Source organism: Netta rufina, assembly GCF_964035555.1.
Source record: "Netta rufina genome assembly, chromosome: 17".
Lineage (NCBI taxonomy): Eukaryota > Metazoa > Chordata > Aves > Anseriformes > Anatidae > Netta > Netta rufina.
The window spans coordinates 958,345-973,374 of record NC_140141.1 but is presented as its reverse complement, the minus strand read 5'-3'; the positions used below and the strand labels follow the sequence as shown (position 1 = coordinate 973,374).

The 15,030-nt window shown below is 40.1% G+C and overlaps 1 protein-coding gene across 1 annotated transcript in view; it reads right to left on the bottom strand.

Annotated features, from left to right (window-relative positions):
- The window catches only part of TMEM132B (transmembrane protein 132B), a gene marked incomplete at both ends in the record, with an annotated part of 250,739 nt that overhangs the window by 77,716 nt on the left and 157,993 nt on the right, over positions 1 to 15,030 (bottom strand). The window lies entirely within an intron of this gene.

Here is a 15,030-nt window from a genome sequence, read left to right as displayed (position 1 = left end):
TTCGAGTTACAGGTAAGAAAACAGACACCAAGGCTTAACCATCAGCAATCAACAGCAGGGAGCTATTTATAAAATAGACATCCGTTCATCCAGTGCTTTACTTCCACAAAAATTAAGGTATTTTACAAAGCAACATACAAATTCCTGCCCCGATCCCACAGCCAGAGACCTGCACTGCAGAGATCTGATGCAGCTTGCAAAGCACAGAGGCAGGCTGGAAAGGCAGCTTACCTGACTGCTGACCCAACCATCTAATCATATTACATCGAAAAAACAACTGATTTGATCAGTATTTCTGAAGTTTCAGAGTCCAAGCTCATAAAATAGGATAAAATTTGAACTTGCAGCATGCTAGCCACTCTAACATCTTGAATGTGCTCTTACTAGGAACAAGAGCCGAGGGACGTGTCCTGTGCCTGCAGGCACTGAGCACCACCCACTCTCTGTACTTTCACCCTCAGTCCTCTTCCATGGGACATTTATTCACGTGCCCTCAAAGACACTAAGAGTTGTGCTCAAAGAAAGTTTTAGTCTGCTGCTACAAAAAACAGACACTTAAACACTCTTTTCCTCTTCCCAATTGCACAGAGGCAGAAACTATTTTTGCCATATGTTTTTGAAGGCATGTTGTAAAGGAAAAAAAATCTAAACAGGAATTATTGATTTTCATGTTTTCTTTCTGACAACAAACAACACAAACATATGCTTCAATGCCTGGAGGATAAATATTTTCCATGCTAACAGAAGATAATACCCACCCCCAGGCAAAAACAGAAGCTGTAAAGGCATCTTTTGGGTGGCCAACCAGACAACCAGCAAAAGCCCTTTAAGAGGAATATCACTACAGAGTACTAGGGATGTAATTAAGCCTTTTTCTGTTAAAAAGCGTAACCACTGTGGGCATCACGATTGAGCACTCAACTTCACAGTCTTCCACATCACTTCTGGCAGTTTGTTTTATCTAAATTACATAAAATGAATTTGCTCACAATGCAGAAATGATATTTTGAGATGAGCTTTATGCTAACTATGGATGTGGATATTAGGCCTGTCAAGGTATGTTTGGATCTGCAGTTTAGGTTCAATCTGTTCAATCCAATAGTTGCCACTCACAAACATGCACGAGTAGTTTCAAATTCTGAACAAAACCATTGATGGAGGGTTTTGCTTTGGATTCATCACTTAAACAGTGTGTCAGATAAGTCTGCACTGATAAATTAATTCCGTACGTCCCAGTGACTGGCTCTTCTTTCAGCTCAGTCCATCATGTTTCAAATATGCCTTTCCTGTTTTTCCTTTTATACCTCTCAAAAGTAACAGTAATAGTAGTTTTATACTTTTAAGAAAGTCCAGGACTCAGATCTCCCTAAGAAAAGTGTGTGTCTTGCCTATATAAGCAAACAGAAGTAATTGCTTGGGAGAAGCATGACTCTTGCGCCTACAAACACGCAAAGACCTTCATTGCATCCTTAGCACAGCAAGGAACCTTCAGTGTATTGCTATACAAGAGAAAAGTTTCATTTAAAGACAGACATGCTTATGCACTCCTGGACTGGAAGTGAGACACTAAGCATCTAGAAAAGAGCAGCAACTCAGACACAGAAACCTTCCTGAGATCTAACTAATGGTAACATACAAACGAAAGCAAAGGTGACCTCCTGGAGCAGGTGGTGCTCCCAGTTCCAAGAATTCTCATCTCTGGAAGAACAACAGGGCTTGCCAAATGCTTTCTGCTTTGTCTCAGAAGCAAACCACGTAGCATGTGATACTAACAAATATTAAATAAGGATCCACCTTTCATCTGGAGTTGTGCTGAAAGCACAGCATTTACTGTATCTAAGTAGCAATCCCTTACAGAGTTTCTCCACTGAGTGAACAGTTTTTAGCAAACAAGTACTCGACTTTCTGGACTCCTTTATTCACCAGCAGGTTTCCAGTTACCTTCAGAACAGCAGGTCAATGGATTTTCTCAAAACTATAGTCTCCCTTTTTTCCTCTTCAGGACAAAGCTTGGGCTTTCAAGCAATGCCAAGTGTTACAGTATCTGGGTCACAGAGAACCCCATGGAATAATCCACCCTCTTTGCTCAGAGTCTCTTCACTGAATACAGCTATAATGGCCCCATGATGAAACATGAAAAATGAGTGTCTTTCTGGCTCAGACTAGAGCCTTTCAACCGGGTAGTGCATCTCCTGCAGAGGTTTCTTTCCTATCAGGCAGATTGGTATCAGATTTGTAATTCTTGCAATTTATTAACCATTCTCTGTAATATCTTGTGAGAGACCACTGCCTTTTCCACTGAAATTGATGGAAGTTACCAAAGTAAAAACAGATGAATTAAATCATAATGAAGACCTTACGGGTTAGCATTTACTGCTGTGAGCTCCATTAGCTGATAACTCCACATCACAATACCTGTATCTAAATTCCTCTCCTTGATATGCAGCGTTGCACTACAGACCTTTTTAAAAGGAGTTACTCCACCCTGCCATGGCAAATCTTCAGCTTTTCCTCGCTCTGATTTGTAGCTTCTGACCAATGTTGGGCTTTGTGGTCACTGTCATCTGTAACCACCAGCTGAAGACAAAATGCTACAAGTGGGAAAATCTACTCACTGAGAAGATGATGACTGTAACTCATGCTGTAATCAGCCATTAAATCCCACTAAACCAAACTTTATCCTATAAAGATTTTTCAGCTTTTTCTTGAGACTTAGTCCATTTTTCTCTGAAATAAGTTTGCACTATTGGGAAGAGCCTGATGGAATCTAAGGACTATAAATCACTTCTCCTTTTCACATCTTTCTTCTCTTTTTAGTTAAATATTTCTATTGTCCAGTGAAGTCTTTGCCCAGTTTAGAAGGATTTTGCCAAGCCCCAGCTAGAGTTTAGAGGAGCAATAAAAAATAAAGTCAAAATTCCTTTTATAAAAAAAGATTATTTCCTGCAAGCACAATGAAAAGACCGTATAATTTTAGGCAGCTGGCATACTTGCTAATAAGTCCATTTCTATGGAAATGAGTTCATAACTATTAATTTTGCCTGCTCCTGATCTATTCTTGATGAGCCTTTCAAATTTAGAAAAGCGCTTCATGATTCTCTCAATTTGGTAATTACTAACTCCCTTTGATGAATCCAGCCCAGTGTTTCAGACATGAGACATTCATTAGACATTTTTCTTTCTGGTGAGAGGAGAAAAAGAAACCATGGGCTTGGATTTATTTCCTCTCACAAGCTCTGGCAAGTAGACCTTCTTCCTCCTATTGCAATTTATAATCGTGTCTGTGTACTTTCACAACACTGCCTCTGCTGGTGCTTCAAGAACCTGACATTTTTGCAGAATTTCTTGTTGTCAAGACTCAGATATACTTGATGCATTCAAACCAGGTCCCCAGTAACCTTTACAAGCTTTATAACATATACAATCATCATTCTGTACACAGCAGACTTAGTGGGCACAGTTGTCAACCTGACCTGGAACACAGCATTTTAGCACAGAATACACAGAATGGCAAAGCCATGCCAAAGTAAAACCCAACTGCAGCTCCAACCAGAATGCAAACAAGAGTTAATCGGGTCAGGGAAATGTTGCTAATCCCCAGAACTGGACCCTATGCTACAAGAGACATGGAGGCAGGTGGCTGTACGCAAGCAGAGCCCAACACCTTGCCCAGCTCACCACGTTGAACCTGAAGCATTTCTTCTGGACATGCCTTAAAGCCATAAAGGAACACGCACTCCACCCAGAGGCAGAGCCTCTTTCAGTTAAAAACACCAGGATTCATACCATTGTTGGAGGGCTAACTTCTGTGTTACCTTACTAAATTTATTCTGATTGACTTTTTCCTGGATCTGCCAGTGCATGCAAACATAAGAAAAATATATATATATATATTTTGAATCTGAATCTTAAAAAGAACCTTGTCAGAATTTGTTTCTCTTCATTTATTACCTTATTAAGAATCAATACTGCATAGGTTCATCTTATAAAATTACAGATCAATGTGAGTGTCCACAGTAGTGCTAATGTTAGAGGTTTTACTAAGTACGAAAAAGTCACCCAGCACTGAAATATTAACAAATTAAATTTATTCCTATTTTTGTCTAAGCGAAACATGGAATTATTGAATTAAATACTGGAATGATATACACTGATTGATGTTATGATGGCAGTGACAGTCTAAATGGTTAATAGTTACCTTAAATAAACAAATGCCTATTATTAGCTATTAAGAAAGATTTACACTGCTAACCAAGCCAAAGCGCCTGCCCTACATCATTTTAGAGAGAACAAAATACACAGAAAGCCATGAATGAAGGAGGACGGCTGAGGACACTCACAGTGCAATCAGCTCGGTATGCCCCAGCAATTGGAGGGTTTGCGGGCTCCTGCTGCCACCTCATTGACAATTTAGTTGAAAATAAGTCAGAACCTTCTGCTAGTGCAGTTGGCTATTACAGGAAATCATGAGTTTCATTCATTCATAAAATAACTTTTTCAGTAAATGGCAAACTGTTTATGAGGCACACAGCAGTGTAAACAAAACTCCTAAAAAACAAAGCAGACACTAGGTGATTGGAGATAACAAAATGTCTGGTATCACGTTGCTTGGAATCTTCTCAAGGTTAATAATGGTCAATTCTTACTCTTTCTGACAAATTGCCACCAAATTCAATGAGAACAGGATTATATAAGCAAGGTACATTAGTTTATAAAATATTTCAGTAATACAGGTCTCACTCCTTTGATCTCAAGAGGCTTAATTTCATAAGCATGGTTTACCAAAGTGCAAACAGTTCCAACAGGAGGCTTTACAACAACTGATTGTAAATACTCAAGGCCCTAATTTCCTGCCGAAATCAAACGAAGCAGCAGACATCCACATCCAAGACCTCTTGGGCAAAAGATCCATGGTCCTGACCTTCTTCCCCCAAAGGAAATTAAGATCCCAGCAGTCTGAGATGAAGGAAATTAAACTTAATACCTGCTAAAAGAGCAACATCCACTCTCCAAATTGCAAAGATTTGCATACTGGCAACCCATGTACTTTGCTGAGTGCTGTTTTCCTGAATATGGGCATTGGCTAACAGGAACTGGCAGCAGATAATGCCTTTAAATCCAGAATATTTTCTACCAGCTACAACATCCTTAAGTACATATCTTACCTGAGAACAACTTACCGAAGTGAAACACTACATCTTGTGTTCCATATGATGTTTGACTTGGTGATGTTAATGGATGTTAAGACCTACCAACCTAAACCCTTATTTCCCAAGGCATTCCATTTTCATTATGCTGTAAGGACACAGAGCTGGATACAAGCAGCCTACTCACGCCATCCCCCCCCCCCCCCGCCATGGCCCCCATGGCCAGTTTGCCGACGAAGAGCCTCTCCTGAGCAGTCCTGGAGGTGAGCCTGACTGGAGCCCAGTGCACACAGGTAGAGGCATACCTGTCAGGTGTTGCAACATAGATGAACGTCCCTGGAAACCAGGGAAAACTCCATGTGTGTCCTGAGAATTTCTGCAAGCTTCTGCATCAGCAGGGAAATGTTCAGATGACAGTGGTGCTACCACTCACTGCATGACCCCCAGAGGCATTTGTTCTGCTGAAGGAACCTGCACAGTTGGGGCTGTGAGGTAGGGACAAATGCTAGAAAAAATCCCTGGTCACTCTTCCTTCTTCCTCAGCTCCACGCCCCAGCACAGAAGTGCAAGGCAGAAATCCCAAACTCCAAAAAAAGACTGGATGGATGGCAGGTTGCCAGTACATTTGCAGGGATGGAAGAAGTTTGTTTGCTTTCTTCCTGTGATGTATTTCAAATTTGCAGTTAAGAATGTGCTCTACTTTCTAGCAGATAACTTGATCTGTTGTCTAGTTTACTGCTCCCCAACCACAGGCTTTTTCAAAACATGTCTTGGTGCCTCATCTTAGTTTTCTTTCACTGCCATAGGAACTCACACTCTTCACAGGTGCATGGGCTATATCCGTGGCTAAATAGGATAAATCCAAGCTGTTAAATCTGTTAAGAATGCATGTTTTGACACAGCAATTTTTAATAATCTAGGAAAAGACATAATAATAAGAAGAAATTTTTCTTTGAAACACACAAGACCAGGTATTATTCATGTTATTTTTGCTTAGCCAACATCTTCCCACAACTGAAAACAATAAATCTAGATAATGAGAAAACCTTTTAAGCTCTTCAGCTTCTTCTACTGCCAATTCACAACTGTGCTGCTCACTAACAACTTGCAATAACTTCCAATTTATTTGATTTTATCAACATCATCATCATAACCCTGGAGACAGCTGAGACAATTACCTCAATTATTTTTATTTGCTTCTACCTTTGTGACAGCATACAGAAATTTTTCTGGTAAAAGAGTCCTTAGATACTATTTTAGCTAACTCTTAACGAAATAGGACTTTTAGAACCAAATTCAGTATGGTTGTAATTGGTGCTGTCCATTGGTAACTATGCTGGGCATTGGGACTCCATTTGTTCCTTTGTCATAATTCTCCCCTTTTGAAACAGCATGTAAGCTTTTGGGGTTTAAAAAAGCACTTTGATTGCACTGAATATTTTTTTTCTGACTACTATTTAGAACCTCTTTATTGCTGTGCTGTGTATTTCTTAAAATAAAGCTTCTCTGCCAGGAGAAAGCATCTTGCTGGGAAATATAACAAACACATTCAATAAGAAACAGGGGCCAGGGTATATAGCTGATGTTGGATGCAAATATAGAGGGAGCTATTTTTGTATAAAAGAACAAATGATTTTTTGATTAAAGACTTATGCTGAATCCTAACCAGTTAATAAATACCACAGCCCAAATGGCACTTAGGATTTTTCTTGAAACTATTCAGAGATCCTTACGTATTTACATACCATGTGATACTGTAATCACATGGTGTATTTTCACACTGCTGTGCAGGCAGCCGAAATACACCATAAAGCAAAGATGGATTTTTAAACAACCAGTGACTAAAAAATTCAGTGATATAAGAACTTCTTTGCAATGCAGAGCTTCCATACAAAGAACATCTCCCTTCAGAGGCTCTCAAAAGACCTTTAAATGAACGAGGATACAACTTCAGAGACACTTATTTTTACCATTGCCTGTGCTGCAGCTGAATAACCCAAGACGTGTATCTTCTGCCAAGCTGCACATTAACGTCTGTGCAGCAAACATTTCAGTTCACCCCAAATTGAAGAGAATGAACGTACTGGTCACCCAGAGAATTGATGGTGCAGCCAGTGATTGACCCCAAAAGTTACTTAGTAGAAATCCACTGCAGTGCAATGGGACTGACTCAGCCTGCCTATAATGCTGCCACATAACAGCCAAAGAAGTGTGTTTCCTGCAGGTAATTAAGCAGAAGAAAAAGACCAATCTCTCACATAGCTTCCCCACTATCCCTGCCCTAGGTTTTTGGTTACCAGCTCTGCATAGCTGAAGATGCTTCTTTCAGTCTTGTTCTTCTCCAGCCAACTACAACATGGAAGACGTGAAACAGTTTAATTTCTCTGTACACTCTTCCAAATTTATTGTGGGTACCAGGAAGAGTGAGTCTATGTGACAGCTGTTAAGCTCATGCAGTTATGCAAGGCTCTTGGATATTACATTTACAAACACATACACAGGTTCCCCATTTTCCTAAGAGAGAAGTGCTTGGATAAGTGACCTGGGTGAACCCTAACAACTAAAACCACACCTCCAACAAAAAGTTTCCTTGGCATTTTAAAAAGCTTACAATTTTTTATTTGCCTGGCAGTAGCAGTAATTGATCAGACTCATTTGTATACAGCAAATGCACCAGTAAAGAAAAATGCAATTAGACCTAGGAAAAAGTTACTAGCAACCCAGTTGCTGTTTTGATTTCAGAATTACAGCTGAGGCTGACACCTGGATCACCTTGGGGAGAAAAAATCAACCAGAGGGGATCTAAAGATGCAAACTCACCATGCACTGCATTTATGAATGAAAGGGAAGGAGAGACAGGCTGCACTGTGGCACTAACAGACCTTATTCACTGGAGGATGCACAAAAACAGTGACAAATGGTGCTCTACTCCTGAAGATCTTAAAAGCCTAATGTGACACTTTGAACTTAATCCTCTGCTTAATGGGCAGAGGGTGTGAACAAGTAACAGAATGCCAAGCAGTTAGCAAGGACAATGGAAAATTAAAAAACAGAGGTTTGTTCTGAAGTATTCCAAGAGTGCACAGAACTCATGAATCTACTGTAGAAGCTACTACAGTACCACCTGCACAAAATAAAGAACGAATCAAAATAGGAACATGAGCAAGAATTATTTTATTCCTCCTACATTTTGTTCAAATTTAAACAAGACTAAGCAGATAATGAATTAGACCTAGCTATCTTTGAACCTAATGTGCTTTCAGATGAAGAGATAATGTGCAGGGTATCCCGTGGCTTGTTCACGTTTCTGATAAGAAATTAACAGCCATGAAAACATCCTCAGAGAAGCTAAGGCAGGGATCGTTGTGGTCCATTAGCATTAACACAACAGGATCTCCTCTCCCCCCACTTCCCTCAGAGGCCCGGTGTGCATACGATTGTTTTATTTTATAGTCTGTTAATTATGTGAAAAAAGAGCAAAGCCTTTCCTCTCAGTATTGATACCCACTTAACAGAAAGTAAAAATGTGGAACTGGCATATGAATATCAGTTCCACATGTTTTAATTAATAAACAACATGAATTCATCCAGCTGAGCAAACAGAGGGTGGAGCAGAGCCTGCATTCAGTGTAAGAACAGAAAAGAGCCATCTACAATAGCACTGTGTGCCTCCTCCCTTTGTTCGCTGAGATCAGCTTATGGTCCTGATGTTCACAACAAAACTACAAGCGAGAGAGAGAAACAAGTAGTTATAATGTATACCACTCCATTAAAGCCTATTTTTATCCTAGAAATGAATCCAAATTTCTCTAGAAGTGCCAAGATCACTCCAAACAACAAAAAGCAGAGGGGCAGATTTAACATTTCTCTCACTTTTAGAATCATTCCACAATTACTTTCTAATGGTATGCAAGTAAGGTTAACACAATGGTCACCACATAACATCTCTAGGTCACCTTCTCCAAGAGTAATCATTACTTTGTCACACTTGCAAGACAATGATTTCCCAACATGCAATGAATTCAAACACAGTGACAGCTAATGGCATGCACTGGGGGGCTGCTGGGATATTGCTCAGAGGTAAGGTCATACCATGAATAAATGAGTCTGGCTGTGAGTAATAAGTGAGGTTAATTCATTTAGGCTCCAAAAAGGAATAATTAGAAATGGAAAGGGGAAAAGTGGTGTTACTTCCTGCCTTCCCCACTCCCCTGTTTATACCATAAAATGCCCCCCGAGACTTCGTTTCAAGGAATTTCCGCAGCAGCGAAGGCTGTAACAACCTGCAGATGGAGCAGGGCTGAGCTGCTCAGCGGTGTGAGGCAGAGCAGACTGTGATGCCGTGGGGAGAGCTCCGCCATGGGTACCACACGGAGGACAGCACACATTTTTCAATCCAGGGAGTCTGAGCCAGGCATGACCCAAACAGAACAGTGACAAATCACTGCTAGGATGGACATGATGTTACACTGATTCCCCTATTACCCACTGAAATAATTACCCAGTTTGAGGATGGTTTTGCTTTTTCATTTTCCTTGCTACAATTAAAAACATTACCCAAGCAAAAATACCAGCTGCAATAAAGAACAAAGACTCAGATAAAACGATTTCTGGAAGAAAGCAGGTTCCTGCATGCACTGCAAATCATGCTACACTATTGAAAATATCGCAAGTCCTAGCACGCAGGGTTAACGCAAAGCAGAATTTACAAAATCATCGTTCTTCTATTCCTCTCTTTCCTGAATCTTTTCAGGATTTCATAATCTCACCCTCCTCCTGCCCCCCCTCCCAACTCCCTTCCTCCCCGTACAAGAATATGCAAAGCCCTAGAAAACTGTTTAGCTGAAATCCTTAGATTTTGTTGAGTCCTGGCATTCTTTGAGACAGCTGTATTTATACCCATTGCTGGTCAGTAGTCATGCTGGAAGCAATTAGCTTTGATGCTTTCTCAATATCCCCTTTCAAGAACTTTGAGATCCCTCACTGCTGTTGATTTAGATGTAGAGAAGCGCTGCAAAATAAAGAAATAAATAGAGTTCACCCATATGCTGAGTTCCTGTAGCCTAATTCAAATGCACCAACTTCAGCTCCCCATGATATAAAATTCCCAGCCCATCAGTGAAAATGCTCAAAGGCCTTGAACACCATCACCACAACCCTCAAAGACAGCTGCTTCCAGCACGGATGGGCCCACAAACGGTTCAACCAGCCAGCGGCCATCTCATTTGTACCTACAGGTTGCATTTGAGCATCTCCATGGATTTAACAACACTTTCAAGTGTGTCCTTTATGTTTACTAAAGGAATGTGTCCTTTATGTTTACTAAGGGAAAGTCTGTCATTACTGGTCTACTTAAAAGAAAAAAAAAAAAAAAAAGAAAAAAAAAAGGGAAAGAAAAACATGGTATGATAAGACAGTAGTTAAACGTATACTGATTGCAGTAATTGCATCCATTCCTCTGTTAGAAAGTCTTGTATTGTATTTCTAATATGTGCTGATAAGTGCATTCACAACATGATTAACAGCCTCCAGACAAGAATGGCTATTATGTTTAACAGACTGATTAGCAAGTGACAGAGCTGAAAACTGTACTCCTAGCAAATTGGCTGCTTTTAAATTACAGCAGCTTCTTTATGGTTCCATTTTTAAAATGCAATGGTTTGTTACACATGTGCAATGTAATTCCTGTCTGACAATAAGTAATAGAGGATACTGAGATTTTAACTTTTAATCTTCAGATCTCAATTAAAGCATTGCTCATTTTCTTTTTAATTACAGTGAAATCTGCACTATACACGGCACTCATTATGCAACCTCTTGTTTTAAATGTTTCTCACATACTAGCCCCAAAAACAGGGACAGCAATTCTAGTTCACATCTTTTAGAAGTCCTACATTACTTTAGCTACTGTTTTTGCTGGTCCTGTAAGCAGTGAAGACAGGATTTAATGGTATTCTTCCCAGCATTTAATTAATTCTCTCTTCTTGCCGGTATAGGCATTTTCTCCCTGGACTTTCACAGGAGCCCCAGTGACTCTTGGAGCATGGCAAAGGGAGTAAGTGCAGGGCCTGTGCCACTGAATGCCCTGCTCACCTCCTGGAACAGAAATCAAAGCAGAGATCTCAAACTGCCTTCAGTTCCGACTTGCCACTGCAGAAAGCTTGCCCCTGCTATAACCAGGACTGCTTATACCTCAAGTGAAATGATCTCCTAATTAATTCCCTGTATTTTATAACAAATAGGATTTAGGCACATAGTTCCTTGCAGTGGTTCTGAAAATCCTACCATCAAATGTGTGATTCTGTTTTTGATGATTGCTCTTATTTTTTATCACTGTAACATGACAGCACCAGTCTTGGAGTTGGGCACTCTGTATATTTCTTACAAACACAACTATAAAGACAATCCTGACCCTACAGAGTTTGCAGTCCCCAAGACAAAGACAGAAAAGAGATACAACAATCTGTGCTGATTTAAATTCATACAGAAAGCCCAAACCCTTTAAGCATGAATTTATCTAGAGACTTTCAAGCTCAATGACATCATGTATTTCAAACCAGTTTATTTATAACATAAAGCTTAGTATAACTTGTAAAGTGATAGAATAAATCAATTTGTTCTATCACAGAACTTCATCAGATACAATACAGATGGCTCTGCTACCATGGTTAAAAATAACCTACACATTTTGAAATCAGTTCAAGGCATTTATCAAATTAGGGAACTGGTGGAGGAGGATGTTGTCTAGCTTGTATACAGTAATGGGAATAGCCACCCAGCAATTTGGTGTTTTTATTAATTTTATCTGTGTTCATCATTTTATTCTAGATGGTCAACTGAACTGGGAGAATTCTGTTTCCCAAACCATTTATCTCTGCTAAATAGCAGGACAGAACAAGTTGAGGTTGTTTACTGAATGTAGAAAAGAGGAGGGAAGAATCATCCAAAGGGCAACCTGATTGTAGAACAGACCATAAAACACTTCAGGAACAAAAACATTGTAAAGCAAGCCTGGTGTCCTGGCTGAGCGGTCCAACACTTCATGCTGGATGAAAAAGGAAGATGGGAATTGATAGATCCCAAGTGGTAAGCCCTGCAGTAAATTAACTGTCAGGGAAATTGCACCATGGAAGTGGCCTTGTGGATGTATCCTCCTGCATATTCCTCAACCAGTCTGTTTGTGCTTCCCACCTAATCTGGACCAGACAGGGAGACAGAGTGCAAATCACCCCACAGCCCTGCAAATAACACTGTTTGAAGAATGAAATTCATTTGTTTCTCTGCTTTCATTGCTCTTGTTGTCACATTCCACCCACAGAAGGAAATTAGCTGTTGGTGTTTGCTGAAAATTTATTCACCAAAGGATTTACAGCAAGGTTTTTGAAGGATCTCTGTCCATCTCTTCTGCTAGAAAGAAAATCCTGATGTCCAGGAGTCTATGGAGAGAGAGGACATAAAGCCAATATGAACAGCATATACCCAAAGAGGAAGGGCAATTTGCTATGCAAACTCCTGGGTCAGACAGAAGACCAAAAGCCTTTGTAATTCAGATAAAGCCAAATATCATCACAATAAAACCTTAAACAAACCTTATTAATAAACCTTATTAAACAGGAAAAACTCAAAACAACTAGATCAAAGAGAAGAGAACTAAGAAGGCTCATACCCAGCTCTTCCCTCAGGTCAGGTGTCAGTGCAGACTGCACCTGGTCCCAGCTAACTCACACTTCCTGAGCTGCAGCAAGCCCTGGCCCGCACCAGGATATCTCCAGGCCAATGCCTCCATAGAATCAGATTCACAGAATGGTTTGTGTTAGAAGGGACCTTAAAGACCACCCAGTTCCAACCCCCTGCCATGAGCAGGGACATCTTCCACAAGATCATGCTGCTCCAAACCCCATCCAGCCTGGCCTTGAACACTTCCATCTCGAGCTGGCTGCTCCCCAGTGCATCCCCACATCAGCCACCACTGACCTGCTCCCTGGCACAGCCCCTCTGCGTGGCCGCATCCCTGCTCATTGTTTTTAGCCCCATCTACTGGATTATAATGACAGCCTCCCAGTTGAGTGTCCAGGTCCTTGAACAATCTCTTGTGGCCAGAACACTTGCCAAAGTGCAATGTACTACTTTTTGACCAAGAATTATCCAGATTACTCCCTAGAAACATTTAATGCACAGAGCACAACCACCTATAAGTTGGACTCAAGCCAGTGTAAGCTTTACAGCTGCTTTCAGTGGGCAGAAGATGAAGAACTATTTTCATCTAAATCTAATCCTTTTTCCTGAAGAGAACCATAAATTTTAAAAGATCAACATATAATAACTTCTGTTTGGATTATCAAGTTCAAAGTTTACTAATGCCCATACCAGATAAATTTAGAAGAAAAAAAAAAAAAAAAAGATACCATTAGAATTCATTAGACACACACTTTAGATTTATCACTTATTAAGATATATATTAGCTGCTTCTACTACTTCAATTTATCAGCTGCACCGTATTTTGTTTTCAAAAGGATTACAACAGCACATCTAATTATATGAATGCTTCTGCAGGTTATAATTGAAAATGAGATCAGTTGATAAACTGCTTTGATAAGGATTCAAACACGTACTAGGAGCAGAACGTGACATCTATCCCTTCTGGTCTTGCTCCTTTTCAATGGCCTTAGAAATGAACAGAAATTGCTTCTGTTCTGCTCTTGCTCATTTGAAGTTCACCTCTGTCTCCCCAGATACCCACTGCTCCTCACAGCATCCCTCTCCATGCTGCCTCCCTGGCCTCCTTTCCCTTGTTGTTGCCGTTTGGCAGTCCTCTGATGCCAAGCCCATGTTCCCTGTCCCTGCTCTGCCACCTCTGCTGCTCTGGGAGCACCAGGGTCTCTCGGGCTTTGACCCCTTTACCTCCCCCTTCAACCTCATTTATCATCACATTACCAAACTGCAGCTTTCACTGACCATCATCCAGAGGATCCCAACTGCAGAGAAAGCAACACCAAGAAGCACAAACAGCTGCATAAACTAACAAGGCTGAATGATCAAGTGTTCCTCAGTATTGTATCAGAATTCAGGGTAGTCTCTATCAGCTCACTTTCTAACAATGATTTCAGATACAGCACCAAACAAACACTGCCTTGGCTGTCATACCTTGATCACAAATACAACACAAATTATTATTACCACTGATGCAATCAACATGGACAATAAAACATATCAATTTTTATATGTTTCTTTTCCTGCTTTACAATGCTGCTCACAGCACCCAAAACTTATACCATGGATCAAATTTAGCTTTTGACATAGACTGGGTCTGAAGAGCAGTAGTTTATTATTATTATTTACTTAGTTATTTACTTAAATAAGTCCATTTTCAAAAAATACTTCTGAAAGACAAGAAAACCCTTGAGGGCATTTTCCTCTGTTCATAAGTAGAATATGGAAACTGTGTTATGAGAGAAAAGTAACCTCTACCACGTTTCCCACAAAGTGGTATTAAAATGCATTCTTAGGTTTCCAAACTGTATTTGCTTTTAAATTGCTTTTAACACCAGAACATCAGGTTAATTAGTTTTATTCAGTTTGACTGGAGGCATCGAAACAGACGTTATATGAGTATAACTCTGCTTGTTTTAAAGAATAAAATAATTCCATATATATATATTTTGGGGGGTGAAGCAATGACATCCTCTGCATCGGACCACAAAACAATCACGTCTGGCAGTCCTGATATACTGAAACATCAGAGGAGAGGGGCATAATTTATAAAAATAATGATTTAAGAAAGCAGGGAATTTTTTTTTTTTAAAGTAAAGAATCAGAGGAAAAAGAGAGTCTGGCACTTAAACAAACAAACAAAAAAAATAGTATGTTCCAACACCCCTTTTTA